Source organism: Oryctolagus cuniculus, chromosome 16, assembly GCF_964237555.1.
Source record: "Oryctolagus cuniculus chromosome 16, mOryCun1.1, whole genome shotgun sequence".
NCBI lineage: Eukaryota > Metazoa > Chordata > Mammalia > Lagomorpha > Leporidae > Oryctolagus > Oryctolagus cuniculus.
The window spans coordinates 2,165,759-2,192,258 of record NC_091447.1 but is presented as its reverse complement, the minus strand read 5'-3'; the positions used below and the strand labels follow the sequence as shown (position 1 = coordinate 2,192,258).

General features: G+C 48.6%; 1 long non-coding RNA gene across 1 annotated transcript; it reads left to right on the top strand.

Moving 5' to 3' along the window:
• The first annotated feature begins 1,773 nt into the window (after positions 1 to 1,773).
• On the top strand, positions 1,774 to 6,135 carry LOC138845785 (uncharacterized). The gene is made up of 3 exons (XR_011382931.1): positions 1,774 to 2,423; positions 5,239 to 5,293; positions 5,517 to 6,135. It is a non-coding gene; the product is annotated as an uncharacterized lncRNA (long non-coding RNA).
• The last annotated feature ends 20,365 nt before the right edge of the window (positions 6,136 to 26,500 follow it).

Sequence of the window (26,500 nt, the reverse complement as noted above, 5' to 3'; positions counted from 1 at the left end):
TTGCCCTGTGACCTGGTTTTAAGGTTCTGACTCACTGATTCCCTGAGCTTCCCATCCCACCCTTGGGAAGAGACTGGTAACGAAATCAGATGCTTCTGGGTCTTTAAGTCAGGATGGAGTAGCAGTGGATGTCTAAGTCATTAAAAGACTTCTAATGATGGGATTTGAAGCAGGAGTTCTGACATTGTGGGGGGTACACACATCCTACATGGTGGTGCTTAGATTCCAGTACTATCTCTACTTTGATTGTAGCTTCCTGTGGCAGCACATGATGGCTCAACTATTTGGGTCCCTTCCACCCATGTGTCAGACCTCAATTGAGTGCCCAGCCCCAGTAGTGGGCATTTCGGGGGTTGAATCAGCAGATTTGTGCTGTGTCTTTCAAATAAATAAACAATGTTTAAAAAGTCTGTAGAGGGAAATAATAGAACAAAGTGGTAATGGGTAGTTTTTGGTTTCAAAGATGGCTGAAGTCCCTCAGGTTTTAGGTGTAAGGTTCATATGACTTGCTGCCTGAAGACCCCAATTGTCTGGAAACCATCCAATCAGGCCCTAAATATAAATTCAGTTGATCTTTGCTAGGAAATTCATGAAAATCGCTTAAAGGTCTTTACCAAGTGCCTTAACCTGTGTTACAGCAACCACAAAATGGAATTAGGATACAGCCCATTTGAATTATTTATGGAAGGCTCTTTCCAAATTGTTCTGACCCCTTGACCTGCCAAAGGTGGAAAATGAGAAGAAGAAAACACAATGAGGGCAGGTAGTGGCTGCTTTCATCTGATGTGCAAATAAGACCTAGTCTCACCTACACAGGTAGGAAGCCCACCCCCTTGATTGGAAACTGAGCTCTCTTCAGGAGCAGTTTAACCCCATCTGGGCAGGACCACACCTGGCCCTGCTAACCACTAATTGTTCTCTTAAACTACCACATGGGACTCCTTGCAGTCACCACACCTGAGAGCAGAAAAGTTCCTTGTCTCTCTTGAACCCCTGCATGGCTTCTTGGAGAGCTCGTGTCAGACCTCAAACTGCTGCTCCAAAGGGCCCCATATTGAATGTCAGGTAAGGAAGCCTCTAAATGGCTGCCCTGTTGCCCACAGCCTCTGGGGGCTACACCTGGTGCCTCGACTCCTTTGTTGATCTTGAGTACGAGTCTTACTCCACCAACATGGGCCATGTCTAGGTTCAGCAAGAAGTAATTACACAAGCATGACTTCCTGCCTTACCCCTCCAGAGTGGGAGTGAAATGTCTCAGGGGGCATCTTGTAGCCAAATGTGTAGTATTAGGGGCAAGTGGGGAGGGGAGAACTGGACCAGGGTCAGGGAATCTAAACTGCCTAGAGCTTGTTTTCCAGATGTCCCCGGGGAGCCGCCATAAACCACCACCGAAGCAGCAGCAAGAGCCCGTTTGAGTCTGATCTTGCTGACCTGAGCTATGCTTTCCTCATAATGCTATCCAGTTCTCCGCCAGGAGAGGGGACGGCCGCCATTTTCTGAACACAGAAAGTATGAAGATGTCACCCGGGTGGAAGCAGGAGGGGCCCTCCCGTCTGTGGCTGGCCTTGGTCATGCTCTTCCCCCTGCTACAGAAGCCCAGGCAGACGATGGAGGCAGTTTCTTTGGGGAACTCCTCCCTCCCACGGTCTACTTCGTCACTAGGTTATGTGGGGACGCCTGAAGCCACAGGACCCTGACTGCGGACACCCGGACGTGCAGCCTTCCCAGCGGACCCAGCGAGGCCCGAATAGTCCACAGCCGCGGGGGATGCTGGGAAAACGGAGAGAGGAGGCTGAAGGGCCTATGGGGTCCTTTCCTCCCCGAAGACGCCATTTTGGAAACATTTTCCTCATTCAGGCTTCTTTGGCAGCGTCTGGAGCTTTCCCCCTAAGTATTCTATTATTTTAAGTTTCCAACAGAAAAGTCGGCATTTGCAGCCCACATGCACTGCCCCCAGCTGTGGCACTCCTCGCACCCCTCCCCGCACAGCGCCCACGTTGTGGGCCGGCGTTCAGGATCTAAGTGGCTTCCAGGGCCGAATCCCGCGGCTGCTGCTCGCATGGCTTCGCCTTCAGCACCGCGGTAGATGGGGCTCTTGCGCCCCAACCGGCTTGGGGGACAGAGGACGCGAGCTCTGGACTCCGGGAGCCGCGGCTGCCCGCGGGGTCCGCCTAAGGGTCCGGGGCGAGCGGGCTCAGCGAACGGCAGCAGCAGACGCCCCCTCGAGGTCGGAAGCTGGTGGCGGGCGCTGGGCGCGGGACCTTTCCGTTAGGTGCGCGGGGAGTGCGGGTTGCGCTCGCGTGACTCCCGGGCACTCGAGCCTCTGCTGGCATCCAGACCCCGGAAGCCGCCATAGCACCTTTGAGTCTGCAGTGCCCACACCTGGCACCTGTCCCCGGCCCGCGCTGCCCCCTGGACCACGGGTAAGTGCTGGCCGATCTGCTGGGCTCTTCCTGCACAGTTGTGGTGGGACCCAGCAGGCTGCCCCTTCCCTCCGGGGATCGCGGGGCCTTCCTCTCTGCGGGCAGGTGCGGACCCCAGTGGGCTGGGAGGGGTGGGGTTCTCAGGTGCAGACCCGAGGCGCTGTCTCTTCTGTGGCCAGGTGTGCAGGGAGGAACAAACGCCAGGCTGGCTGGCTGAGGAAGGGGCTGGGTCTAGAATGACGCCCGGGAGAGGGTGGGGCAGGGGCTGCAGCCTGGATTCCAGAAAATCTCTAGCACCTCTCAGCAGCAGGCGGGATTGGGTGGGCGTTTTCTTTTAAGGGAAGAACTGCTGTTGCTGGAGACGCGGGTGACTTGCAAGCAAAATAGCCTTAGACGTTCAGAGTGAAAAGGAGGCCATTGCGTGGTCTCCATCAGAGCTTCCATTTTACAGAGGGGAAAACCTCGGTAAAGGCCCGGGGATGGGGATGGAGGTGCTCTGGGTGGGAGCAGAAAGAGGCCTGCACCTGGTGGGCATCTGCCTCCCCCCACTGCAGAGCGGGGGTGATGGGGCCGGGTTGGAAGGCCTCCACGCCCCTCCTCTCTGGGCAATTGGCTGTGCTTGGGAAGGGGCTGAATTAGCCCCTCGGAGGCCCATCTGCTCCAGAGCTTCTCCCTGGGAGGGTGGGGATGAGGGGAGGGGACTACAGTTGGCTCTTTGTTTTTCTTAAAGCAATGGTAGACTTGATATTGAGTGCTGGGCCTGATTGAATAAAGAGACACAGTGAAGTGTATTTCCCTGTAGATGTGGGAGACAGTGAAGTCAGTGATGAGCACTGACAGGGTGAGCTGACTGCCCTAATCTGCAGTCAGGCCATTTCATTCTCTTGGTGGCTCCTGACTGCCCAGGGAGGACGTGGTGTTGACAGTGGGCTTGGTTGAGGCCCTGGCTGACCCTCAAGGGTGTGTGTCTTGACCGTAGCTACCTCTTCCCAAGCATCTTAGATCGAGCCCTCTACCTCCCCATTATGTTACCAAGGGATGGCCTCCTCAGTTTGGTATCCTAAAAAAAAAAAAAAAAAATGAACCCTTGGTTCCTTTTCTAAGTAGCCTGGAGCAGTTTAGGGGACAGTGTGCCACAGCAAGTATACTTGACTTTAGAGTCCCCTTGCTGATCTTTTCTCAGCCCTGGCATTGCCCTACTTTCTCTTTAGGGGTTCACTTTCCTTTTATAAGCCATGGGAAGAGGGGGGAGTGGGAAGCATATTTTTCCTCTGGTGTCAGGGCTGTGGTTGAATAGCTCATGAAAGGCAGAGAACTGGTTGCCAACAGGGCTCAGCCTATGCAAGCTTTTGTTTCTACGGGTGGCCAGTTTGGTCTTATGGCTGAGGTCATGGTTGACTTGGTGGAGAATCCCCAAATTTTGGGTTGCTAGCAGTAGACATCTTTCTCTTTTTCATCTGGTAAGTATGAATTAGTTATTAGCTTCTCCAAGGCCTGTGCAAAAAGAGGGGGTACTCCTCCTATAGGTTCCTGGTTACAACTTGTGGTTTCAGTACCATCTGAGTTGAAGTCTTGGCCCAGATGTTCGCCAGCTGAGGTGTTGTTGGCAGGACATTTTGCTATCAGTCCAGGTGAATGTTCTTTTATTTGAGATAAAAGTGGGGGTGTGAGCATTGTGTTTCGTGGTTGGGACTTCAGAGTATCAGAGTGCCTGGGTTTTGTGCCTGTCACCTTCTTGCTAATACAGATCCTGATGGGTTAAGGCTCAAATGCTTGGGTACTACCACCTGTCAGGGAGATATTGGGTGAGTTCCTGGTTCTTGGCTTCCATCTGTGGCTGTTGTGGGTGTGTGGGGAATGGATCAGTGGGTGAATGAAAAACTAAACACATGGAATGTTCCTGTGCCATGGAATCTATCTAATGGTTTCTAGTGACTGCAGATTGAATGCTGGTGTTTTCTAGTTTTCCCATTTCCCTGATGGTTGGTTTTAGACTATATGCACAAGACAAGGGAAGACAGACTGCAGACTACAAACTCAGTAGCTAGAACCGGTTTATTCAGAGACAGACCTGAGAAGGGCCCTCTACTAGCAAGGGTTAGGAGCACGTTCTGGTACAGACTAGGGGCTTATCTAGCCTGGGCTACTTTCAGTTCAGGGTAGACAGGGATTACGCAGCACTGAGATAGTTTGCCCTGGCTTTTTCAAACTTCCTGAGGGTTAGGTCTAATGGCTGAACTCTTGAGATAGTGGTGTGGCTCTAAGATAGCATCACTTCTGCCCATGATGTTGCTCAAGGTCCAGAATTCTGACTCTAAGGATAGATAGAGAGATGGGTGCTGGTATCCTATTGGCCACTTCCTGCTGATACAAGGCTGTATATCCAGATTGAGAAGAAGAGCAGTCTTGTGATGTTCCTGCAGGTTGGCTTGTTATATAGCAGTCACTCATTCCTGTGAGGACTTTTGGTAATTATACACCATAAATGCTGTTTCCTGGGTATAGATAAAAATTGGGGATGAGTATTACCGGGCACAGGGAGGATGGGCAGGGGTGATGGTTTTTAGAAAACTATTGTGGTACATGAAATGGGTGCTGGGGGGAGCTTTTCTGGCTTTTCTGGTTTGGTTGATAGTGATGGTGTTATTACAGTCCCAGGGTAAGGCTGCTTAGGGAGTACTGAAAGTGATACAGGTGGTGGACTGTATATCATGGAATGCAGTATAGTTACAGGGTACAGAATCAATGTCTGTACCATGTTAAGTGGTGTGGCAATGGGGCACAGTGCAGAGATGCCCCATTCTCTAATTGGCAGGCGGAGCTGGCAATCCTGGCCCAAGGAATATCCCGAGGATTGGAGGATGGTGTGGGTAAGACTTGCTAGTTGTACAGCAGGGAGTTGGGGGTAAAATAATGATGAAGTTTGCTTGGGCTTATCCTCTTTGGCCAGGGATTGAATTTGGGCAGAGTCCTGACTTGCCTGCAGGGGTTGTGGTTTTTCTACAAGGATTTTTATTTTTATTATGTGAATTAAGCCCCAAGATCTTTTGACATCAATATGAATACTGACCCTCTGTCCTCGAACCTACTTAGGATCTTTGAGACTGGTAATGGTGTACATTACTGAGTGTGCTGCCTAGGAATGCAAGGAGGTGAAGCAGGGACCACTGTTTTTAGTTTTAAATCCTGACCTCAGCCTACAAGAACATTAGAGGGTAAGTGTCATCCATGCATATCCATGAAGGGCAATAGTACTGGGGAGGAGGGGGAGAGTCTTGGGTTGGGCAGCCCCACTTCTGTCTATCTCTGGCTAGATTGCCTTCTTGGAAAGCGTGTGTTTGTATTTCTGGGTATAAGGCCATTCCAAGCCTATTCCTCTGCATTGTATTTGTCCTTTGTTTGCAGCCTTACAAGCATCGAACTTAATAACTGGGGAGGAACCTGGTTTTGTTATGTTGTAGACCTATAGGCGCCAGGAGCCAGGAACCTCCTCCTGGTCTCCCATGCGAGTGCAGGGGCCCAAGCACTTGGGCCATCCTCCACTCCCCTCTGGGCCACAGCAGAGAGCTGGACTAGAAGAGGAGCAGCCAGGACTAGAACCTGGCACCCATATGGGATGCCAGTGCCACAGGCAGAGGATTTACCAATTGAGCCGTGGCACTGGCTGAGAGAGTTTTTGAGAGAGTATCCAAGAGGGGCTGGGAGGTCAAGGCCTGGCTGAGTTATTATGGGAATTGAGTGGTTTGAGCAGAGCAGAAGGTGGGGGTCAATACGGAGGGGCTTATTAGCTGGATTGAAAACATCTGGATCGAATGATGAGGCTTCAGCTCTAGATTCTAAGGTGGGTTTTGGAGGGAAAGGGGGAACAGAGAAGGATGTCATAGGAGGAACAGTCCTTACACAAAGACTGTTGGTTGTGAAGAATTCTCACAGGTAGGGAATCTCAGACCACTTGCCATTTCATTTGAGGAAGTTGTATAGGTCTGTAAGGATGTTTTGATCAAAGGTGCCAAATTCTGGCCAGTGGCTGTGAATGTCTGATTTGTATTGAGACCAAACTTGTAGACAAAAGCGCTTCATTGACAGGATTTGAATCTCTGTTCTGTCCCTTCTGGCTGTAAGGCTTCAAGGAAGTCACTTCATCACTCTGCATGTTTCCTAAATGTTGTAGTGAGGAGTCTCACAAGGTGCCCCCAAAGAGCCGCTGTAGGCCATACAGGAGTTTCCATGTGCAGTGCTTGGCTCAGGTCCAGGCTGTCCAAAGCGCTGTGCTGGTTTTCACTGTGGATGTTTTGCCTGAATGGACAAGTGAGGCAGAAGGAGGTAGCATGGCCTCTGGGGACAGCAAGCCTGGTGTTGGGGAGAGAAAGAGGGGGGGTCTCTATTGAAGGGTGGGAGTACCCATCGGGGAAGTAGTCAGGCTGGGTAGGAACACAGGGCCAGACAGTGGTGGCCTTGGGAGCTGGGCTGAAGGGGTCCACCCAGCATACTGGGAGCCCTAGCAGGGGTCAGATGGCAGTGAGGGCAGTAGGACACTGGTCAGGTGTGTGTGAGTGGGGAGCAGGGCTTCACTTGTGAGCCTTGGCTCAGAATCTTCCCCCTTCATACCTCAGAATCTTTCCTGTCTCACCAGGATAGTCACTCCCCAGCCTCCACTGCGGTCCCTGGCTCCAGCCCACAGCATATTTGGGGGCCACCACCTAATAACTTGTGGGCTCTGTGTCACCAGACTCAGTTCCTGTAGAGAGCAAGCCCCCAGGGGAGCTGGAGCTGCGTCTCATGTGTGGACACTCAGGGCTGCTGCCCCCTCATCTCTCACTGTTGTTCTATGGACCATTTGGCATCTGTGGCCTGGGTGTGGAGACACAGGAATGATCTGAATGTGCAGGGTTTGTGGAGAGAATGATTGGAGGAGCAGACCCCAGTTTTTTGATGCTCTTCACCTGCTGCGTTACTTAGGAAAGGATGGGTGTTGACATTAAACAAAGTACAGGTGCACTTGGAGGAGCTAGGCCATGGAGGGAGCTGGAAGAGGAGGCAGGGCTGGGCATGTAGGAGGGGCAAGGGGTGAGTGCCGGGTGTACATTGTGTTAGCAATGCCCGGCTTCCTCCCATAGGGTTCTCCATAAGGGGCTGACAAGAAAATGGCTGCGCTGCCCCTTGCGCTCTGTGATTCTTCCATTTCCTTTTGTTGTGCTGAGAACACTGCACGGGAGATCTGCCCTCTGAGGCTTCTCTGCATCTCTAGAATTCTAATTCTCTAAAAAAAAGATTATTTTTTTTTGAAAGTCACAGTTACAGAAAGAGGGAGAGACAGAGATATCTTCTATCGGTTGGTCATTCCACAGATGGTTGCAATGGCCCTGGGCCAGGCTGAAGCCAGGAGCTTCTTCCCAGTACCCTGTGGGTTGCAGGGGCCCAGGTACTTGGTCCATCTTCCTCTGCTTTTCCCAGACCATTTGCAGGGAGCTGGATTGGAATTGGAGCAATCAGGACAGGAACTGGTGCCCACATGGGATGTGAGGGTTTACAGGCTGTGGCTTTACCCTCTACATCACAACACTGGTACCATCTCTAGAACTTCTTCATCTCCCAGCCTCCTGCTTTTTCTGGACCCTGGAAGGAAGTCTTTGTTGTCCAAGACAACTGCCTTAGTCACCTGAGCACTGGTCTTGGTTGAGTTTCCCCAGTGTGCTTTCCGTGGCTATTCTGCCAGCACAGGAGGCTGGATTGACTTTGGGATTCTCTGGAAAGATTATCCAGGGTGATCTCATACCTGTGAAGGAGTGAAGTGAACAAAGGGTTAAGTCAGTCAGGCATGGAGTGAATCTTCATTTGTCCCATGGACATCTTTAGAATGTTTTGGGGAAAAAGAAACAACTGATCCTCAGCAGTATTCTTTAACTGCTTTTATATAATATAAAAATGAAGTGAGTTTTCATCTCTCTAATGGGAAAACCATTTTTAAAGGGGACATGTATTTTTATATAAATAGAATTGGAGCTGCCCAAGTTAAGGTTTGTGTATTTGTGTACAATTTACTTTTAAAATATATCTTTTAAAACTCATGTGGTGGCCGGCACTGTGGCTCAATAGGCTAATCCTCCACCTGTGGCACTGGCACACCAGGTTCTAGTCCTGGTCAGGGCACTGGATTCTGTCCTGGTTGCCCCTCTTCCAGGCCAGCTCTCTGCGGTGGCCCAGGAGTGCAGTGGAGGATGGCCCAAGTGCTTGGGCCCTGCACCCCATGGGAGACCAGGAGAAGCACCTGGTTCCTGGCTTTGGATCAGCGTGGTGCGCCGGCCGCAGCGTGCCAGCCGCGACGGACATTGGAAGGTGAACCAATGGTAAAGGAAGACCTTTCTCTCTGTCTGTCTCTCTCACTGTCCACTCTGCCTGTCAAAAAAAAAAAAAAAAACACCTTATGTGGTTAACATTATCCATAGAAGGGGCTGGCACTGTGGCACAGAGGGTTAAAGTCCCGGCCTGCAGTGCCTGGATTCCATATAGGTACTCCATTTCCAATCTAGCTCCCTGCTAATGTTGCTGGGACAAGTAGCAGAGGATGGCACAAGCTCTTGGGAAACTGCACCCATGTGGGAAACCTGGAAGAATCTCAGCTTTGGATTGGCTCAGCTCTGGATTTTGAGGGCATTTGGGAAGTTTACCAGTGGGAAGACCTCTCTCTCTCTCTTGGCTTCTGCCTCTCTGTAACTCTTTCAAAAAATATATTTAAAAAAAAATTACTGATAGGAAAAAAGAAAAGTGGAAGCTCATTTCACCAGTACACTTAATAGTTTTGTATTCTGGGTCAGCATACGAAGTAAATTGGATGCTGTCAAGGTACAGAGGGTTAAGCCTCCCCTTGGGGCACCCCCATTTCTTACCAGAGTGCTGGATGAAGACCTGGCTACCCTGCTTCTGATCCAGCTCCCCTCGAATGCACTGAGAGACAGCAGACGGTGACCTGAATCCCTGGGCCTCTGACACCCACATGGGAGATGCAGATGGAGTTTCTGGCTCCTGGCTTCTGCCTGGTTCTGTCTTGGTGGTTGTGGGCATTTGGGAAGTGCATCACTTAATGGGAGACTTCTCTCTGTGTGTCTCTCTCTACCTTTCAAGTAGGTGAAAATAAGTAGACATTTCTTTGACTGTATTTTATCTTATTTTTTGGAGGTTTGCAGTTTTATTAAGAAAAAAAAGAAGGCAAGCTAAACTGAAAGGCAGCGTCTCCATTCCAGCGGCACCTGAGTATGCTGGACATCCTGAGAGGCACGTAGGGTTGCGGGTGGCCTCCATGCCGTCCTGCGGGCAGATGAGTGCTGTGATGCCCAGGCCCAGCTGCTGTGTCCTCCCTCAGCTTGTATGGCTCATCGGGATCAGGGGGAGTGAACAGCAGGCTGAGTAATACACAGGCTGAGGAAGGCAGGCTGGGACCCTGACTCGAGACAGGATGGTGAGGGTTGTCCACCACGGGAATCTTCTTAATGTAGCTGAGTTATGTGCTCTAAAATTCCATGTTTTGTGGACTCTACTCAGTTAAAGGAAGCCAACAGATGTTATACCAGGCAGGCCCACAGGTGCTGGGATACTGACATCGGGGGCCATTTACATGCCTAGCACAGGCCTGCTGAGCATCATGGACACTCCTGGGCAGGCTCTGGGCCCTGCGGATCGATTGCCACTCTCACTTATGCTTCAGCCTCATTTCCCTGTCCTCTGAGCCTTTCTGTCTCATGTTGTGGCTCCCTGACTGGAGGACACAGCTTTGGATGTTCCTGGTGACAGCCTGAGAGGGGCTGAGCTGTCTTGCATCCTGGACAACATCTCCATCCAGGCTTCCTGCTCCCTGTCTACACTGCCTGCCTGCCTGGGGGCTCCCTGCTTCTGCTCCCTGGACAGCCTGCCCTGCCCTCCTTCTGGCTCTCACTGCCCAGCCCCCTCTCCCAGGACACCTGCCCATGCCTCACAGGTGCCACTTGGTCCTGGGTCTCACCCCACGGTGTTATTCTTCTGTGGTTCCCCATCGTGGGACAGACTCTGCAGCTGTGGTGGAGGGCCCTGAATAGCCACTGTGTCAGTGTAAAGGGAGAAGATGTGTGTAACACTGAGCAAGTCAGCCAGGGCCTGAGAAGACCAGACAGTCCTCCTGGACCTGACTGAGAACCTGACCATACATCAGCTCAGCCCAAATGAGCATCTGAGCAAACCAAACAGCCCAGGCAGAAAACGGGGATACAGCCCTACAGCAACAAGGAACTGAGGCCACAGCATCCCAGATGGCCCCGTGTAACCTAAGGAGAGACCTTGAGCCTGCAGCATGCCGGCTCCTGACCTGCAGATATGGCGAGATGATACATCTGTGTCATAGAACCAGCTGTGCAGGGCAGGCACCACTGCAGGCACCTTCAGGATGGAGAGTCGCGCCACAGGTGCCACACAGGGTGGAGTGAGATGAGCAAGCATCACCTGTTCCCGACTCTGCGGGGCACCTAGATTTCCCAGCTCTCTGTTCGTGAAGATTCTGATGCCACCCAGCTGGGCCCCCTGCCCCCCCCCCCCCCTTTTTGGCCCATTTTAGGAAAAACAAACAAGATCAAAGAGGCTGCTGCAGTAACTGAACTCCCTGGGAGCTGCATCAAGTACTTTGTAGCCTTTCCATTCTCTGCATCCTGAAGGGTGTGGAGCGAGCCCATCTGATAAGTGAGGAAATGGAGGCTCAGAGCAGGGCAGGGGGTGCTTGCTCCATGGCACCTGCCCAACGAGTGGAAGGGCCAGGGCTCTAACCCGAGATGGTTAGTTCTAAAGCCAGGCTGTTACCACCAGACATGGGCACAGCAGCTCTTGTTCCCACCCCTCCTTAAATGCACATGGCAGGGGGCCAGCACTGTGGTTCAGTTGGTTATTCTTCCACCTGTGGTGCCAGCATCCCATATGAGCACCGGGTTCTAGTTCTGGTTGCTCCTTTTCCAGTCCAGCTCTCTGCTGTGGCCCGGGAGGGCAGTGGAGGATGGTCCAAGTGCTTGGGCCCCTGTACATGTATGGGAGACCAGGAAGAGGCACGTGGCTCCTGGCTTCGGATTGGCACAGCACCGGCCATATCAGCCATTTGGGGGGTGAACCAACAGAAGGAAGGCCTTTCTCTCTCTCACTGTCTACCTGTCAAATAATTTTAAAAAAATGCACATGGCAGACTGTGACGGGAGTTCCAGGGGACTTAATGATAGAGAGTTGGAGCTGAGCCGAGGCAGGGGAGAGTAAGGGCCTGCAGCTGGGGAGCAGCACGTGCCCTTGGGAGCCCCCTTAGAGTAACATTGCTAGCAGAGGGAAACAGGTGCCAAGCAGCCTTGGGGCAGTCAAGAGCTCCAGGCCTTATTCAGAGGGAGAGGTTTTGAGTTTTAACCAGGGGAGACACCGAAAGTCTCAGCAAATAATTTTTTTTTTTTCTAAGAGAGAGGAAGAGGAGATACAGAGAGAGATCTTCCATTTGTTGGTTCACTCCCAAATGGAGTGAACCTGGAGCTGGGCCAGGCTGAAGTGAGAAGAGACCTCCAAGTACTTTCCACTGCTTTCACAAGACATCAGCAATGAGCTGGATCAGAAGTAGAGCCTTAGGGATTTGAACTTGTGCCCATTTGGGATGCTTGCATGGATGGCAAGTGGTGGCCCAACCTGTCATGTCACAACATTGGCTCCTGGATTTTATTTATTTTTAAGTACGTGTCTTAGGTCTTTTTTAAATAAATATTTATTTATTCAAAAAGCAGAGTTACAGAGAGGCATGGTGGGGGGTGTCTTCCATCTGCTGGTTCACTCCCCAAATGGCCACAGGACCTGGGCCGATCCAAAGCCAGGATCCAGGAGCTTCTTCCAGGTCTCCCACATGGGTGCAGGGGCCCAATGACTTGGGCCATTTTTTGCTTTCACAGGCCATAGCGAAGAGCTGGATCAGAAGTGGAGAAGCCGGGACTTGAACTGGTATCCATATGGCATGCTGGCACTGCTGGTGGCAGCTTTACCTGCTATACCACAGCGCTGGTTCCTGGATTTGTTTTTAAAAGCTTTGTTGCAGGAGGGGTTTGTGGCACAGGGGGTCAAATTGCCAGCTTGGATGCCTGTATCTGCCATCACAGTGCTGAATTTGACTGCCAGTTTTCTATTTCCAATCCAGCTTCTCACTGATATGTTCCTGAGGGGAACAGGCAGTAGCTTGACTACTTGGGTCCCTGCCACTGGATGGGAGTTCCAACTCTCTGATTTTCAAGCCAAATGAAAATCGATGGCAAAAAAATGAAGTTTCTTTGTCCACTGAGTGGAGATTGACCATGGGGCCCTGGTTCCTTGCTGTGCAGATTGTGTCTCCTTAAGGAACACTGTGGTTGGAACAACTGGGAGGTGCTCTGGCTTGGGAAAGGTGGGCCCAGAGATGCTGCTCAAACCCTGCTCAGGGTGTCCCGGACCAAGAACAATCTGGGTCCATTGTCCACTGTGACTAGGGGAGAGCCCTGGGGCAGGGGAACAGGAGTGGAAACTGGGAGAGCAATGAGGAGCCAGAGAGACAGGGCCATCCAGGAGGCAAAGTTGAAGATCTGGACTCTGCTGCACTGAGGTTACTTGGGTTTATGTTGGTTCTCTGCCCCGTGCCTCAATTTCCCTGCCTACAAAATGGGCACAGTAGTCCCCTCCTCGAGTTATCAGGATTGCAGAAGGTGGTCCTTTTCAAACCCTGAAAACTGAGCCTCTGCTCCTGTACCCTCATAGCTCTGTGGCTGCCATTACTGTGTGTCACTTGTGAGGAGAGGGAGCTGGGGTAGGATCTCCCTTCCCAGAATTCCCCAGAACTTCACCCAGGTCATCTTATCCAGGTCCTTGGTTTTTAAGGCTTAGAATCGCATGATTTCAGACCTGAGCGTAACCTGAGCTTGTGGGGAATTGCAGGGTCAGGACTGGGCGTGTCCATGGTGTGATCACCCTGGACTTTCCCCTTAGTTGGTTGACCCTGCAGGAAGTGAGCAGAAAGGTGGAAAGCCCTTGCTCCCCACCTCCTCCTCTTCTGTCACCTGAGTTCACTGGGCTTGTTCCTGTGGGAAAGCAAACGCCACACTGCAGGGCTGTGTCTGCATTCCTAGGGAGATACACAGGGCATCAGCCTTGTCCTCTGCCATGCTGTCCTGTCCTGTGCAGCAGAAGCACAGAGACTCCTACTCCATCAGCTGTGACTCACACTAGTCCGTCTCTGCCCACTGCCCTCATCCCTGCTTCCCGGCCTCTGACAACTGACGTTTTTCTCTTAACCTCCAGGGCATCACCACTTTCCAGATTCCACATGTGAGTGAGGTCATGTGGTGTTTGTCTTTCTGTGCTTGGTTTATTTCACTTAACTCAGTGACGTCCACATCCTCCCATGTTATCACAAATGACAAGATTTCAGCCTTTTTTATAGCCGAGTAGTATTCCTTTGTGTACAAGTACCACTATTTTTTTCTTTTTGCATCCATTGGTGGATGGATGTGTAGGTTGATTGCATTCCTTAGCTACTGGGAACAGGACTGCAGTAAACATGGGGGCACAGATCTCTCATCCACAGGTTGACATCCTTCCCCTTGGATGTACACCAGGTAGTGAAGTTGCTGGACTGGATGGTGGGTCTAGTTTCTGTTTATTGAGCAATTTCCTTACTGTTTTACTAGATCTACATTCCCACCCACAGAGTACCAAGTGTTCCCTTCTCTCCACACGCATCCTCACTTGTTATCTTTCGTCCCTTTGGTAGCCCATTGTGGTTTTGATTTGCATCTCTTAGAGATTAGTAATGAGCATTTTTGTCGAGTACTTCACATTATCTGTAGTCCCTTCCTGTGCCATGGAAGAGAACAACTTATATGTCTTCCTTTAAGAAATGTCTATTTCTAACTATGGCTGTTTTTAAGTGTCAGTTACTTGTTGTTGGATTTGTTTTTGCTGTGAGCTGTGTTTATGTTGACTTTACTAACTGCTATGTTGCATGTATGGCTTGCATATATTATTTCCTTTGCTGTACAGAAGCTCTTTAATCTGATGAAATCCCATTTGCCTGCTAGTTGGCTTTGTTTCCTGTGCTCTTGGGGTCTGATCTAAGAAATCATTGCCCATTGCACTGTCCTGAAGCAGTTCCCTTGTGTTTTCTAATTGTTTCAAAGGCTCAGGTTTTACATTTCAGTCTTTCTTCTGGTTTGAATTCCTTTTTTTTAAAGATTTATTTATTTATTTTCAAGTTACAGTTACACAGAGAGAGAAGGAGAGGTAGAGAGAAAAATGTTGTCCATCCACTGGTTTACTCCCCAGATGGCCACAATGGCCAGAGCTGTGCTGATCCAAAGCCAGAGCCAGGAGCTTCCTCCAGGTCTCCCACATGTGTGCAGGGGCCCAAGCACTTGGGCCACCTTCTACTGCTTTCCCAGGCCACAGCAGAAAGATGGATTGGAAGAGGAGCAGCGGTTTTCTTCCAGGTGCTTTTCATTTAATAAATGTGTTCTTCCCAACAGCGATATAGGGTTAGGTTCTCTAGTTAACCACTGTCTTGCAGTTGTGACTCCAGAGGCACAAAGGCTAAGCAGTTAAGAGGCCTAGTGTCCCTGAGCAGGATTTGGCCTCTATGCTGTAAGTCAGAGACTATCAGAATCCAGACCTCATGTTAACTGCCCAGGATGGTGGAGATACTGCTGCGTCCCTCAGCCAGGCTCTGTGCTGTGAGATCCCCTTTCAGTCTCCAAGAGGACCTTGACTTCAGCATCCTCCTGGCCCTAGAATGGCCAGCTGGCATGGTGCCTGCACACTTGAGTCCCGCCCCAGACCCTGGAGACATGTGTCTGCTCACTTTCACTAATGTCCCTATGCATGTAGGTGGTGTCACACTATATGAGGCCTTTGCCTCTGACCACCTTCCCAGAGCCATGTGTCCTCAGGGCTACCAAGTTGGATGGTGAGTATCAGAACAGTATGACTTTCTGTGGGGTGGAGAGTGGTCCATTGTGAGGAGAGACCATATTTTTATTTGTATATCAGTTGATGGCCATTTGATGGCTTCTACTTGCTGGTTATTATGAATGATTCAGTTAGAAACATTCTAGACATGTTCTTGAAAAAGAAAATATTCATAAGAAGAATAAGAAATTATTCATAATTGACACATGGGGTATAGTGTGGTACTTTAATGTAAATACACAGTATATAATGATCAGATTAACTAGGATATCCATCACCTCAAACATACTCCTCACTTGTGTTGGGAACATACAGAATCCCCTCTACTAGCTATTGTGAGGCACACAATTAATTAACTTTTCATTGTTTACCTCACTGTGTGGCAGAACATTTGAAGTTGCTCCTTACAGTGAACTGTACTCTGTACCCATCCGCTATCCTCCCTCCATTCCCTCCTCCCCTTTCCAGCCTCCATAAACTCTGTTCTAGTTGCCAACTTCTTTGAGGTCACGTTTTTATGATTTCACATGTAAATTGGAACATCAGTAATTTTACTTCTGTGCTTGACTTGTTTAACATGATGTCCTCCAGGGGGCGGACACTGTGACCTAGTAGGCTAACCCTTCCCATGCAGTGCTGGCATCCCAAATGGGTGCAGGTTTGTGTCCCGGATGCTCCTCTTCCAATCCAGCTCTCTGCTTGTGGACTGCAAAAGCAGTAGAGGATGGCCCAAGTGTTTGGACTCCTGCACCCACGTGTGGGACAAGAAAGAGGCTTCTGTTTCCTGGCTTTGAATTGGCTCAGCTCTGACCTTTGTACCCATTTGGGGAGTGAACCAGCAGATGAAAGACCTTTCTCTCTGTCTTCCCCTCTCTCGGTAACTCAACCTCTCAAATAAGTGAAATGCACCCCCCAAAAAAATAACCACACAAACACACAGTATCTTCCAGGCTCATCCATGTTGCTTCAAATGACATGGCTGCATTCTTTTTTATGATGAGTATTATCCCATATGCATATGTAACCATGTGTTCTTTATCCATTCATCTACCAGTAGAATATCTAGGTTGACTCCATACCCTGGCTTTCATGAATAGTGCAGCAGTAAATGTGGCATGCAGGTATGTCATCAACATTTGGTTTCCTTTCCTTTGGATGTATATGCACAAAGGGGTTGCTGGATCATATGGCAGCTCTTTTTTTTAACTTTTATTTAATGAATATAAATTTCCAAAATACAGCTTATGGATTACAATGGCTCCCCCCCCCATAACTTCCCTCCCACCTGCAACCCTCCCCTTTCCCGCTCCTTCTCCCCTTCCATTTACATCAAGATTCATTTTCAATTCTCCTTATATACAGAAGATCAGTTTAGCATATATTAAGTAATCCTCCCCTGCCTTCCCAGGCCACAGCAGAGAGCTGGACTGGAAGAGGAGCAACTGGGACAGAACCGGCACCCTAACTGGGATTAGAACCTGGAGTGCCGGCGCCACAGGCAGAGGATTAGCCTAGTGAGCCGTGGTGCTGACCCATATGGCAGTTCTATTTCTAGATTTTTGGGGAAGCACCATACTGTTTTCACAAGGGCTACACTGATTGACATTCTCATCCACAGAGTATGAGAATTCCCCTTTCGCCATGTCTTTGACTTTGTTCATTGTCTTTTTTTGCTGTTCAAACCTGGGAGAGAGAATCTTTCATTGAGTTTTTGAGATCCAATTCCCTGATGATTAGTTTGAGCATTATTTCATGTACTTGTTGACTATTTGTATATCTTCTTTTGACATGTATCTACTCAGATCATTTGCTCATTTTTAATTAGATTTGGGGGGGGGGCTGTTGGGTTGAGTTCCTTAATCTTATCAGGTGAACAACTTATAAATACTTTCTCTCATTCTGTAAGAATGGCATTGCTTTTGTGAAAGGCATTGCATTATATCTAAGATAGTTGCACATTTAAAAATCTAGTTCTTCAAATGCATGAGCATGGGATGACTTTACACGTTTTAGTCATCTCTTCAGTTTCTTTCAACTCCTTGTTCCACCATTGGGTTGCCTTCTTGATTTCTTTCCATCTGATTTGTTACTAGGGTATTGAAATGCTATTGATTTTTGTAAGCTGATCTTGTATCCTGCATTTTATTAACTCTTCTACTTCTTTTGGTGAAGTTTTTAGTTTTTCTATATATAATATCATATAGACTGCAAGTAAGGACAATTTGACTTTGTTGATTCCAAATTGAATGCTGTTATTTGTTTCCCTTGCTTAATTGTGCTGGGTAGCACTCCCAGTTGTGTGTTGATGAGAGTGGTAGAAGGGATCCATTAATTGGACAGGGGCATGGTGTTTGATTTCCATGCATTTGACTAATATCTACAGTTCTTCTGGTTGATTACTATTATTTTATTCCATTATGACCTGAGAAAATATGATTTTTGTTTTTAAAAATTAGTTGAGGCTTGTTTTGTGGGTTAATGTAGGTTTTGTTCTAGAGAATGGCCCATGTGCTGAGGAGAAGCTCTGTCCATTGACAAGTGGGATGTTGTAGTCCCCAGCTCCTGTTGTTGCAGGGTCTCCACCTCCCTTTAGAACTAATATTGTTTGCATTACATGCTTTGGTGGTCTAGTTTTCAGATGCACATATGTATTTAAATTTTTTATATCCTCTTTCTGAACAGACTCTTTTATCATTATATAATGTGTGTCTGAAGTGAGTTTCTTAGAGGCAGTTTCTTGAATCTTGGTCTTTATCCATTCAGCCAGTCTGTATCCATTAAGTGGGAAATTTAACCCATTTGCATTCTAGGTTATTATTAACAGATAACAACCTATGTCTACCTAGGCACTTTTTTATAGGGACAAGCATTTTCAGTTATCTTGAGTATGAGCTAGGAATGGAGTCGCTGAGTCCTAGAGTAACTCTGCATTTCACCATTTGGATAACCGCTTGATCATTACAGTGGCTGCACCATTTCACACTCTCACCATCAATGGGTGAGGTCTGTTTGTCCATATCCTTTACAACTCTTGTTTCTCCCCATTGTTTTGACTCCTGCCACTCAGGTAGGGGGGAATTGGTGTCACACTGTGGCTTCCATTTGCTTTTCCCTGTGGCCAGATGATGTTGAGCAACTTTTACTGTGTTTATCTTAGAAGAAATGCATATTCAAATATTTTACTTATGGTTGTTTGAGAAGTTCATTTTTGTATTATTTAGTTGTAAGTATTCTTTATATTTTCTGGACAGACATTCTTATCAGTTACATGATTTTGCAGTATTTTGAATTTTTGTGTTCTTTTTTCACTTTGATAATGTGTTTCTTGAATCACAAATGTTTTAGATTTGGAGAAATTACTATTTATCTTTTTATTTATTTATTTATTTATTTTTTTGACAGGCAGAGTGGACAGTGAGAGAGAGAGACAGAGAGAAAGGTCTTCCTTTGCCGTTGGTTCACCCTCCAATGGCCGGCGCGGCCGGCGCGCTGCGGCCGGTGCACCGCGCTGATCCGATGGCAAGAGCCAGGAGCCAGGTGCTTTTCCTGGTCTCCCATGCGGTGCAGGGCCCAAGCACCTGGGCCATCCTCCACTGCACTCCCTGGCCACAACAGAGGGCTGGCCTGGAAGAGGGGCAACCGGGACAGAATCCGGCGCCCTGACCGGGACTAGAACCCGGTGTGCCGGCGCAGCTAGGCGGAGGATTAGCCTAGTGAGCCGCGGCGCCGGCTATTTATCTTTTTAATATGTATCATAGTTTTGATAATGTACCCAAAATCTGTGGGCCACTCAAAGTTATCAAGATTTTATAAGGTTTCTTTTAAGTGATTTATATTTATGACTTTTAGCATTTATGCTGAGATGCTTTATTTTGAGTTATATTTTAGAATTGATGAAGTGAAGATCTAAATGAGAGGCATGGAAGCTTTTTCTGCTGGGGCCATTTGGTGTTTATAGCATCATTTGCTGTGTTTGTAAGTCTGCCAGTGATGCTTCCTTCTCTGGGCCTGCTCATGTCTCCTGCACAGATGCTCAAGTTTTCACAGCTGATCAAGGGTGAGTAGACAGAAAGGACCTTTTCTTGTCTTATTGATGTAGCACAAGCCCCCACATGCACAACAACCTCTTGACGCCAGGGAAATACAGAAGACTTTTAAGGTCCATATGTCTGTCTTCCTGGTTCTTATATGCAAACTTGAGGCTAGCACAATGGGGTTTGGGGAAGTCCTGGGTGGCAGAGCTCTTGCTGGTGTACACATGTCTGTTGAGCCCACTTGAGTCCACCTGTAGGCAGGAGAGCTGGTCCTCAGAGGCCAATAATGTCCCCCAGAACATATGTATCACTGCGATCTACCTGTGGGCTCTCTGGGACTTTGAGGTTCTTCATATGTAAGCCAGAACCACACAGCAGTGCAAGATTATGAAAGCCTGGGGTACACTTCCCCTGTGGAACCAGAGCCTGTTCCAGTAGAATGTGGTCACTGTCCTTGGGGACATCCTCTGTGTTTCCATCTTGGCAGCAAAGTCCCACCCATCTCACCTGCACACCAGACAGTCTGGATCATGTGGGGTCTTGCTATATCCTGTGCTGTGAGCAAATCCTTGCTCTGCTTCTTCTGCCAGTGACCCATTGTTGAGCACAGGAACAGAGACTGTGATTGCTTCTCTGTGTGTGTGGCCCCTGTGCCCTCACTGGAAGAACTCCTTTCCTCCTTCCTGTGCACCCCTCATCCCGGAAGCTGGGGTTCCCAGTGTATACAGGGAGTTGCAGCGCATCACATTCCCTGTCCCGGTCCTGGCTCTGGGCAGGGCTGCCATCCCATTTCACAGATGAGGACACTGAGGCTGCAGTGAGAACACCCACTAGAGGTCACTGACCACTAGAGGTCAGTTCTGTCAGACCTTAGAGCCTGGGTCCCTGACCATGAGGAGGCACTACCCCAGCCAATGACAGCGTCTCCCTGTTCATTGCTTTCCTTGGCATTCCCAGCATATGGTGTTCTGTTTCCAAACATGCAATTCTGGCTCTGTCCCTGCAGAGGTGCCAGTGTCCTCTCCAGAGGATCCAGGTCTTTGGCATTGGGGCCATTGTGCAGTCAGAGTGGGGTGGGGAAGGCATGGCCTCAGTAGTTCACATGGTGTGAATTGTACATTTCACAGTGGTTAACAATTTAAGTTTTATTGAGATAAAGGGAAAATAAGGTGGAGAAAAGGAACAAAATGGGGATGAGTAAAGAGAAATAAAAGTTCATGGGGGAGGGGAAGGAAAGGTGTGGCACGGGGCTGAAGCAGAAGGGAATTCAGGAGCTGAGGCTGAGGCTGGGGCCAGTGCTGCATCTGGTGCCCTGCAGCTTCCTTGGCTGTAGCTGGGGACACAGTGGCTTCTGGCTCAACTGCCCCCCACACCCATGGCTCCAGGTGCATCATCCCCACTGGCTCTTTTGTCAGGTCCACTGCTGGGCCCTGCTTAGCACTTGGGGACATGGATGTCCCCTGTGCATCCGTATGCCAGCTCTCATCCTTGGTGCACTAGCAATGCTCCAATGTGGGTATTGCTTGAAGGTGAGGGCTCTTTCTTACCCAAGCGTGAGGTCAGGTGCCACTCCTGGCCCTGACATTGCTTCATGTCTGACAAAGGCAGAGCCATCGGGCCCCACTGCCCCTTCTGGGAGATAGGCATTTGTGGACCTCCTGGGCTCCAGCTGGGCCATTACCAATAGAGGGACTGCGTGCAACCTCAGGTAGTTTGTCTACACTTGGGAACTCCTGTTACAGGGTTTCTGAATGAATGCCATGGTAAAATGCAGACCTCTGAGGGTAAACAGAAAAGGAAAAGATTCTGAAAAGACAAATCCCACTTTAGTCACAAAAGAACAAGATGTGGTTGAATCTTCCTTTTTGTCAATAGCAGGTGCCAGAACACCAAGCAGCAATATTTATCAAGTTTGGGGAACATGCTTGTGAATCCAAAATTTTTATTTACATTCAATAAAATCATCAATCTATGGAAATGGTAAAAGGAAGACATAAAAAACACAAATTCTCATAAACTTTCCTAAACACAGATTGTCCAAATAAGAACTACTAGACTATTGCCAGCAAATCTAAGAGATCCAACAAATAAGTGATGTGAGCAAGGGCAAGGGAGAGGCGGAGGGCAGCGAGAAGCCCACCTTGGCTGGAGTGGCTCCAGGCTGCAAGTGGGGCCTGAGTGAAGATGACTAGGGAAAGGCAGCATGGGGCCATTTGGTAAGCTGGAGACAGTAGCACGGAGAGTTGCTTGTAACAAAGGAGAGGAAGAGTGGCATGATGGGCCACGTGGTGAGTGTCTGGCCGGGAGAGGTGGGACCAGAACCGCAGGCGAGGGGCAGAGCTGGAGCCATCCCATGAGTGAGCAGTTGCTCCTTCAGGCCGGTGTTGTGGAAGGGAGCTCCCAGCAGTGGAGGTGGGATCAAGCAGTGCCAGGGCCAGGAGGATTCAGGGTGGAACACCTTCCTCAGGTCCTGGTGGTAGGTATGAGGTTGGCACGGCCGCCACGGTTGTGTTCAGGGCTGGGAAAAAAGACACACTAGGGCCAGGTGGATAAGAGCAGAGAGTAGCAGTGGGGAACCACCTGTGTCAGCAACTGATAGACGAGCTCCTGGAAGCTAAAACCTGGCAGTGCTTTAGCACCGTGGGCCGGGACGCCTCAAGACCTCAAGGTCAAGCTCGGTTCTTTCTTCCAGGCTAAGCTCTGCAGTCTCAGGGCCCCAGAGAAGCAGGCCCCTCTGAGGACATGGCTTGGTCCTGCTGTCCTCGATTCCTCAGCCCACAAACACTCCCTTTCGCCTCCAGAAGTACCTCCCTTTCTGTACAGGATCAAGAGCCAGCCGAGATTTTTCATGTATCTGCACAAGTGTGCTTCATAAATGCAAACAAGTAAATGAAAAATGAAGCATCTCTGTTGCATTGGGAAGAGAAACAAGGAAATGGAGCTCACCTCAACCCCAGGAAACACACTTGGCATTTTCTAGCTGAGACAACAGACATTCTTTAACCGTTCCCAGCAAAATTGCTGCTGATACAAGTCATGAGCATCCATTAATTTTCACACTAACCATCTTCTAGGACTTGAGCAATGATCTCAGCAATGTTTCTCCAGCCCTGAAACTAACATAGGGCTCCTAACGCGTATTCTCATCAACAACAGCACGTGTCTGTAAGGCAAAGGCCACCCTTTCCTCTTCTCTCCAGTTTCAGCAAGTTTAGACAGCAGGGAAAGAACAGAGTGAAAGCAGATTAGAGTCAGATTTAGAATCTGATATCTTAGAGTTGCAGGTTCTAAGTGGATATAGCATTCCTACCCTCTTCTCTTTGAGAGGCGGGGTCCACGTTATTTGCCCTCCCCTTGGTTCTAGGTGGGCTCCGAGACTGTTAGCATCAACAGAGTGTAGTCAGACTGCCCTGAAATACTGGCAGCTTCCACTTTTTGTCTCTTGACATGCTCTTCCTAGCATTCCTGAATGTGTATGTAAAAGTTCGCCTGCTCTGACTCCGCCTTGCGTGCAGATGCTCCTGCTGTCCTAGCGGGGCTCAGCCACCAGGTTTCTCTGCCAAGGCATCAGGTGTGATTCCGAGGCCAGTGTGGGCTCCGCAGCCCCAGCCAGCCCCAGCTGAATACCACGAAGAGATCTCAACCAGTGTCATGTACATTTTTTTTTATTTTAAATTTTTCATTATTTATTTATTTTGTTTGAAAGGCAGAGAGATGGAATCCAGTTCACTCTCCAAGGCCCCCAACAGCCAGAGTTGGGCCGGGCCAAAGCCAGGAACCTGGAACTCCATCCATATCTCTCACATGGGTGGCAGTGACCCACAGATTTCAGCTCTCAGCTGCTGGCTCCCAGGGTGCATGTTAGCAGGGAAGTAGAATTGGAAGCAGAGCTGGGACTCAAACCCCAAGCACTCTGCTATGGAATGCAGGTGTCCCAAGTAACTGCTCAACTGCCAAAACCTGCCCCTCGGTCAAGGTCAATGCTACTTAGAGCAGAAGTACCACACCTCCAAGCCTCGCCCAAGTTCCTAAGATTTTTACAAGTTGTTATTGTCCACCACTGACATGGAGGTAGTTTGTCTTGCTGTAAAATATCACCAGAACTCTTAGCCTTTCTGAACCTTATCTTCTTTTTCTGAAGAATGGGTGCAGAAACAGCTTGTTTCCTGTTCTTCAGCAACCTCTGCGTAGTTCAGGAGACCTACTATGTACTCCTGAGTTTAAGAGTCTTCTTATTGCTTCTTGTCCAGCTGGGCCTTGGCAGGTCTCTACCATCTGAAGAAACTACCTCCCCCAGTAAGTAACTAAGTGCTTATTTATAAGTACTCAGCAGTAACCAAAAGTCTGCTCATCAAGCCACATTTCATTTTGTTCCTCTTGGACTTTCAAAAAATGCCTTGATTTGGGGCCAGTGCTGTGGCATGGTGGGTAAAGCAGCCTCTGCCTGTGGTGCTGGCATCCCATGTGGGCGCTGGTTTGAGTCCTGGCTGTTCCACTTCCAATCCAGCTCTCTGCTCTTGCCTGGGAAAGCAGTGGAGAATGGCCCAAGTACTTGGGCCCCTGCACCCATGTGGGAGACCCAGAAGAAGCACCTGACTCCCAGCTTCAGCCGACCCAGCTTCAGTCATTGCGGCCATTTGGGGAATGGGTTAGCGGATATATTCCTCTTTCTTTGCCTCTGCCTCTACCTCTCTGTAACTCTGCCTTTCAAATAAATAAATACATCTTTAAAAAAAAGTCTTGATTTGCACACAAGGTTACACTGATGGAGCTCGAATTATGTGAACCAAATAGAATAAAGTAATTCATTTTTATGTTACTTATACAGATTGAGTCACCCTTGTCTGAAATGCTTGGAACCAAAAGTGTTTCAGATTTCAGGTTTTTTCAGATTTTATAATTTTGCATATACCTAATGAGGTGTCTTAGAGATGAGACTCAAGTCTTTACACAAAATTCATATTTCATGGACACCTGACACACAGAGCCTGAAGGTAATTTATGCAATATTTTTAAAGGTTTGTGAATAGAACAAAGTTTTGTGGTACAGAATTTTGCACCTGTGTTAACATGTTGGTTCTCAAAAAGTTTCGGAGTTTGAAGCCTCTTGGATTTCAGATTAGGGATGCTCCATCTCTATCTAAATCCAAAACTTACAGTTACTGAAAAGCGTGAGCCCAAAAATGTCCTGGAATCAGGAGTTTCTGTTAAAAAATGAATCCCAAACTAGGCATGGACATAGGAATCCAACCAAGTGTCTGTCCCAGTTGATGCCAGGGAGCTAGAACAGAGTCAGACCATCCACAAAGGCTTCCTCAGCGCTCCCTGGTGGCCCCGGGGAGCCAGACTTCCTCCTGGGCTGATCTGCATCAACCAACCCTCAGAGAGCGGAAGGGCCTCTGCTTTCCCATCCTACACCTTTTCCCCCAGAAGACAGACTTCCAAACCTCATGAAGGCTGTTCATTTCTTACTATGAGCCATAGAGTTTAATGTGAATGTCCAGTGTTTTCCTGTCATGATGATATCTGTATTTGCATGCTTTTGTTGCTATTTTATCATTCAGGAAACTTCATTCTACTTCCAGTGCAAGTTTCTGCTGCCTAACAAGACCCGTATTTCAAATCTGAGCATCCAGCATCTACACCCTCCCAAGAATTTAGGAAGACAAACACTCAGCCCCACAGAGACCTTCCTTACCCAAACAAAGCCTGTTGAGGCTGAAGTGCTATGAGATAGAGAAACTTTCTCATTTGCACATGAATGTTATTGTAAATACAAGATTGAGCTCAGGGCAGCATTGTGGTTAAACCACTGCTCTCAATGCCAGCATCCCATGTCTGAGTGCCAGCCTGAGTCTTGGCTGCTATACTTCAATCCAACTTCCCGCCGACGTGCCTAGGAGGACTGAGGAGGGGGTCCAAGTCCTTCCACATGTTATCACTTGGAAGACTCAGAGGGAGTTCTTTGGCTCCAGCCATTTGTGGAATGAGTCGGTGAATGGAAGATTCTCTCTCTTTCTTTCTCCATCTCTCTCTCTCTCTCTCTCTCTCTCTCTCTCTGATGCTCTGCCTTTCAAATAAGTCAATCTAAAAAACAAAGAGATTGAGCTCACTCACATTATTCATTTTCTTGCCTATAATCATGAATTCAAAAATTATGACTCCAAGAAAGGAATTTTCCTTTCATGTTGATGGTTAAAAAGAAACGTTGAGCATCTTCAATAATAGACTAATTAATTTTATCAAATGCATAGTACTAAAATCCCATGTAGATCAACAGCATATTATGATGCAGAATTGAAAATAGGTGTAATATAATAAAATCTCTCCATGTGATGAAAAACAATGAGAGGCAAAGATATTTCTGCTAGCAATGGTAACCAGAAAATGAAGCCATTACCTGAGAAATTTAAGCTTAAAAAAATCTTGGTCTCGGCCAGCACCGCTGCTCAATAGGCTAATCCTCCACCTGCGGTGCCGGCATACTGGGTTCCAGTCCTGGTCGGGGTGCCAGATTCTGTCCCGGTTGCTCCTCTTCCAGTCCAGCTCTCTGCTGTGGCCCAGGAGTGCAGTGGAGGATGGCCCAAGTGCTTGGGCCCTGCACCCCATGCGAGATCACGAGAAGCACCTGGCTCCTGTCTTTGGATCAGCACAATGCGCCGGCCGCGGTGCGCCGGCCGCGGTGGCCATTGGAGGGTGAACCAACAGCAAAGGAAGACCTTTCTCTCTGTCTCTCTCTCTCACTGTCCACTCTGCCTGTCAAAAAAAAAAAAAAAAAAAAAAAAAAAGAAGAAAGAAAGAAAATTAACACAACAGACAATTGAGTATCCAAAGTATTACTATCTCCGTTATCCTTATTATCAGCAGTAATGCTACCAATAAAGTATGCCATTAAAATAGCCTGGTATACCTGGTCTTGTGCTGGAAATTGAGAAGCTGCAAAGAATTCTGCTGAAACTGCATTGTAGAAGAGTGGACTTTGGCACTGCTGATAAAGTGCAAATTGGTGCGACCCCTTTGGAATACTATCTGGCATTAGCTACAATTCATGGTGAGAGCCAGCAGTTCCACCCCTAGGTG